Source organism: Capricornis sumatraensis, chromosome 10 (genome assembly GCF_032405125.1).
Source record: "Capricornis sumatraensis isolate serow.1 chromosome 10, serow.2, whole genome shotgun sequence".
Taxonomy (NCBI): domain Eukaryota; kingdom Metazoa; phylum Chordata; class Mammalia; order Artiodactyla; family Bovidae; genus Capricornis; species Capricornis sumatraensis.
In genome coordinates, this window is record NC_091078.1 from 35,530,477 (window position 1) to 35,536,476 (window position 6,000).

Consider the following 6,000-nt stretch of genomic DNA (forward strand, 5'->3'; position numbering starts at 1 on the left):
TTTACTGAGCTAATAGAGGTAAGAAAACTGAAAAAGGAACAAAGATTCAAAAATCTGAGCAGTAGTACCTCAAGCACCAAAGGAAAAAAATCACTTCCTGAAAGTGTGAAGAAAAGGCAGGGCTTAATGAGACATGCATAACAGAAAGACTGGTAGGCAACCGGGCAGTGGTCTGGTCATTTCCAATTAATGTCAACAAAGGCAATTCAGGGGTGGCATTAATTTAGACACCCCATGATGTGGCTGTCCTTCAGCTAAGAAGCACTCAGAATTTGATATGATTAAGTAAGCTGCAGTCCATGGGGTCGCTGAGAGTCGGACACAACTGAGCGACTTCACTTTCATTTTTCACTTTCATGCCTTGGAGAAGGAAATGGCAACCCACTCCAGTGTTCTTGCCTGGAGAATCCCAGGGACGGGGGAGCCTGGTGGGCTGCCATCCATGGGGTTGCTAAGAGTCGGACACAACTGAGTGACTTCACTTTCACTTTTCACTTTCATGCACTGGAGAAGGAAATGGCAACCCACTCCAGTGTTCTTGCCTGGAGAATCCCAGGGACGGGGGAGCCTGATGGGCTGCCGTCTATGGGGTCGCACAGAGTAATGGGGACAGCACAAAAAAAGCCAAGAAATCTGGGTTTTAGTCCCAGCTCTCAAAAGTAGCTATGGGGTTCTGGACAGACTGTGTTTTGCCTTATCACAGGACATGTGACAACAGAACGAGATGATGCATTTGAAGGCATATTCCAGATGTTAACAACTGGAACTCTCATATCATAAAAGTCATGAGACATATAACCTTGGCATAATCACCCCCCAAATGTTAGCAACTCCTATTATGTCATTATTATTGCACAGCTAATAAAAAGTAGAGCTAGGATCGAAACTCTAAAGGTTGCTTTCTATACTCTACAAGTCCAGTGGGTTAAGAAAAAGGATCACGGAAGCCTGAAGCTCTCAGTTCTGCTCATGTTGGGGCAGGAGGCAGGAATGGCATGTTTGCAGGTTTAGAGATGAACTTGAATGTGGCAGATCAAACACAACAATCAGCGAAAACATTTACATGGAGATCCTTTCAGATGGGGAATAAAAAGAAAGATGAAAAACTTTAACCTACATGCGCAACTGAATTCCTTTCTTTTCCAAAGAATGTAGCTGCAAGCCTTCCTAAAATGAGGGCATGTGTGATGAGTCACCCACCTGGTGGGAACACTGGGTGTGGATGTGGCGGAGGGGCTGGAGGAGGGAGTAGCTCATGCAGACTTCAATCAAATGTTTTTCCCCAAACTTTAAACATTTTATTTTGTAATGCTGTATAGCCAAGTAACAATGTTGTAGCAGTTTCAGAACAGCAAAGGGACTCAGCCATACAAACACATGTGAGCATTCTCCCCCAAACCTCCCTCCCCTGGCACATAACACTGAGCAGGGTTCCACGTGCTACACAATGGTCCCTGCTGGCTAGCCAAGGTATTCAAGGGGCCTCCCCGGTAGGCCTGTGGTTAAACCTTCGCCTTCCAGCGAAGGAGGCACAGGCTTGATGCCTGGCTGGGGAGCTAAGATCCCGCATGCCTCAGAGCCGAAGACACAGAACACAAAACAGAAGCAACGCTGTAACAGATTCAGTGAGGACTTTAGAAAGGGTCCACATCAAAAAGAGATGCCCACTCTTGCCACTATTACTCAACACAGTTTTGGAAAACAGAGCCATGGCAGAGAACAAAAAGAAATAAAAGGAATCCAGAAGGAAAATAAAGAGGTAAAACCCTCACTGTTTGCAGATGACATAATATTATACGTAGAAAATCCTAAAGATGCCATCAGAACATTACTAGAATTAATCAATGAAAATAGTGAAGTCACAGGATCTAAACTTAATATACAAAAATCTCTGCATTCCTATTCACTAACAATGAAAAATCTGAAATTAAGGAAACAATCCCATTCACAAATGCAACAGAAAGAATAAAATACCTAGGAATAAACCTATCTAAAGAGGCAAAAGACCTGTATGCAGACAACTATACGACACTAATGAAAGAAATCAAAGATGGCACAAGACAGATGGAGAGATATACCATGTTCTTGGATTGGAAGAATCCATATTGTGAAAATAATCATACCACCCAAAACAATCTACAGATGCAATGACATCTCTATCAATATCAATGGTATTTTTCACAGAACTAGAACAATTTCACAATTTGTATGGAAACACAAAAGACCTCATATAGCCAAAGCAATCTTGAGAAAGAAAAAGAGAGATGGAAGAATCAACCTTCCTGACTTTACACTATGCTACAAAGCTACAGTCATCCAGACAGTAATGGTACTGGCACAAGAACAGAAATATAGACCAACAGAATAAGATAAAAAGCCCAGAGGTAAACCCATGCACCTGTGGGTACCTTGTCTTTGACAAAGGAGGAAGAATAAAAGAATATACAATAGGAGAAAAGACAGCCCCTTCAATAAGTGGTGCTGAGAAAACTGGACTGCTACATGTAAACCAATACAACTAGCACATTTCCTAACACCATGCACAAAAATAAACTCAAAATGGATTAAAGACTTAAATAAATGTAAGCCCAGAAACTGTAAACCTCTTTGAGAAAAACACAGGCAGTATACTCCTGGACATACATCACAGCAAGCAAGATCCTCTTTGATTCACCTCTGAGAGTAATGGAAATAAAAACAAAAATAAACAAATGGGGCCTAATTAAACTTAAAAGCTTTTGCACAGCAAAGGAAACCATAAACAAGATGAAAAGACAACAGTCAGAATGGGAGAAAATTGCAAACGAAACAACTGACAAGGATTAATCTCCAAAATATATAAGCAGCTCATACAGCTCAATATAATATCAGAAAAACAAACAGCCCGGTCAAAAAATGAGCAAAAGACCTGAACAGGCATTTCTCCAAAGAAGACATACAGGTGGTCAATAAACACAGGAAAAGATGCCCAACATCATTCGTTATTAGAAAAGTGTAAATCAAAACTACAGTGAGGTATCACCTCACACCAGTCAGAATGGCCGTCATCAAAAAAAATCTACAAACAATAAAAATTACAGAGGATGTGGAGAAAAGGGAACCCTCCTCCACTGCTGGTGGGAATGTAAATTGATGCAGGCACTATGGAGAACAGTATGGAGATTCCTTCAAAAACTAGGAATAAAACTACCGTATGATCCAGCAATCCCACTACTGGGCATAGTCCCTGAGAAAAACCACAATTCTAAGAGCCACATGCACCCCAGTGTTCACTGCTGCACTATCTACAGTAGCCAGGACATGGAATCAGCCTAGGTGTCCGTCCACAGATGAATAAAGATGTGGTACATGAATAACAATGGAATATTTCTCAGCCATAAAAAAGAATGAATTTGAGCCAGTTCTAGTGAGGTGGATGAACCTAGAACCTATTTAAACAGAGTAAAGTAAGTCAGAAAGAGAAAAAACATATCATTTTTAACACTTATATATGGACTCTAGGAAAACAGGATTGCTGAACCTCTCTGCAGGGAAGGAATGGAGATGCAGACACAGAGAATGGGCTTGTGGACACAGTGGGAAAAGGAGAGAAGAGATGAATGGAGAAAGCAGCGTCAACATATACACAGTATCACCAATTCAACGGACATAAACTTGGGCAAATTGCAGGAGATGGTGAGGGACAGGGAGGCCGGACGTGCTACAGTCCATGGGGTTGCAAAGAGTTGGACACAACTTGGAGACTGAACAACAATACAGTGTAAAACAGAAGCTGCTTTATAACACAAGGAGCCCAGCCTGGCGCTCTGTGATGACTTAGAGGGGTGGGGAGGGGGAGAGGAGGGAGGCTTTAAGAGGGAGACGATATATGTATAATTATGGCTGATTCTTGTAAGGCAGAAATCAACACAACATTGTAAAGCAATCTTCCTCCAATTAAAAAATAAATTAAAAAAACAAAAATGGTCCACAGTGAAAAAATGTCTTAAAAAATAAACAGATAAAGTATTCAAACCTTTGAGGGGAAAAAAAAAAAAACACGTTTTTCTACAAAGAAATATGTCTTTTGGCATCAGCAAAATGGTCAGTAGTTTAACAGGAAGGTAGCTCAGTCGGTCAAGAATCCACCTGCAATGCAGGAGACCGGGGTTCAATCCCTGGGTCAGGAAGATCCCCTGCAGAAGAAAATGGCAGCCCACTCCAGTATGCTTGCCTGAAAAATCCCATGGACAGAGGATCCTGAGAGGTTACAGTCCGTGGGGTCGCAAGAATCAGACACGACTTAGCAACTAAAACCATCACCACCAACCAAAATGATCAGTAAATACCATATGATTTACATGTCTTTGTACTTCTATCTCCCCACTGACCAAGCATACAAGAGTTTAAGGAGACAGAAATAAGAAAGGAAAGTTAACATAACAACAAAAGAAATGCCCTACCTCCGCCCACCCTGGTATCCTTCATCAGAGTTGGTTTGGCCTTTCTCTACTCACTGCAAATCTGACAATGGAGTGTGTCCCCACCTGTCCTATTTTCAAAAAAGGTCTAAGCATTTTTGCAAGAGGCCTCTAATGTATTCACTTTTCAAATCAGAAATATAAATTGTTTTCAATCTTTAAGATAATTCACCATTTACCATTAAAACCCCATCCCCACATAAATTCTGATAGCTTGTTAAGAGTTATCATATACATAAGAGACAAAAGGCTTTTTAAAAAACTCTAAAGAAAACATATAATTTTTTAAATAAGAAGCTTGACTAACTTACTCTGTAATTTATGTGGAAGACTAAAAGCCCTGGTGGCTCAGACAGTAAAGCGTCTGTCTACAATGCGGGAGACCCGGGTTCAGTCCCTGGGTTGGGAAGATCCCCTGCAGAAGGAAATGGCAATCCACTCCAGTACTATTGCCCGGAAAATCCCATGGACAGAGGAGCCTGGTAGGCTACGGTCCATGGGGTTGCAAAGAGTCAGACACGACTGAGCAACTTCACTTTCAAAAGCCCAGAAAGAATTAACTTTAGGAAAGTAGAAAGAGACTACTTAGCCTACCAAATATTATTACATACTATAAGATATTGTAAAATAAGGAAAGTAAGATATAGAACATCTTCTCACTTAGCACACGGCAAGACATTTAAAGACTTAAATAGCTCAACCTATAATGTTTTTTTTTAAGTAAATTTGATTATATAAAAACAAAGGATTTCTGTCAAATGAAAGTGACCACTGACAAACGTAATAAACAGATTAACAACTGAAGGAAGATTCTGCAATGTCAGACGGACAGGTACCAGGACTTCCCTGGAGGTCCAGTGGTTAGGACTCTGCGCTTTCACTGCTGGGGACCAGGGTTCGATCCCTGGTCAGGGAATCAAGATCCTGCAAACCACACAGCACAGCCAGAGGAAGGAAAAAAAAAAAAACAAAAAACCTGAAAGAGACTAAAATCTCTAATATACCAGGAGCTCCTACAAATCAATAAGAAATTAAACAGAAAAATGGGCAAAAGATGTGAATAGGCAAATCAAGGGAGGGAAAAACTGAATACTCAACAAGTATATGAAGAGATGTTCCAACAATAAGCCATCAGAGAGACATGAATTAAAACAAGACAAAACCAATCTATATGCAATGGATGGGCAGTAATTAGAAGATTGGATAGTACCAAAGAAAATCAGAACCCTTGCTTTTTGGAACGTAGACAGATACAGTCATTCTGGAGAGCAACCTAGCAGGAGTCAGTAAAATTAAACGTGTGGAAAACTCAACAGTCTCACTCCTGAGTGTTATTTCCCAAACAAAGGTTCCACTGAGGCATAGAGAACACATCAGAGGATATTAGAGAAGTCACAAGTTGGAGACAACCCCGGGAAATGGCAAAGTCAAATGTGCAGGATGCTCATGTGTGGAATACTACTGAGTGGTAACCAGATCTACCCCTGTACTGCTCTACTGATTGAGTGAGGAAGTCAGAAATGGCTAACTACTGGGGTTC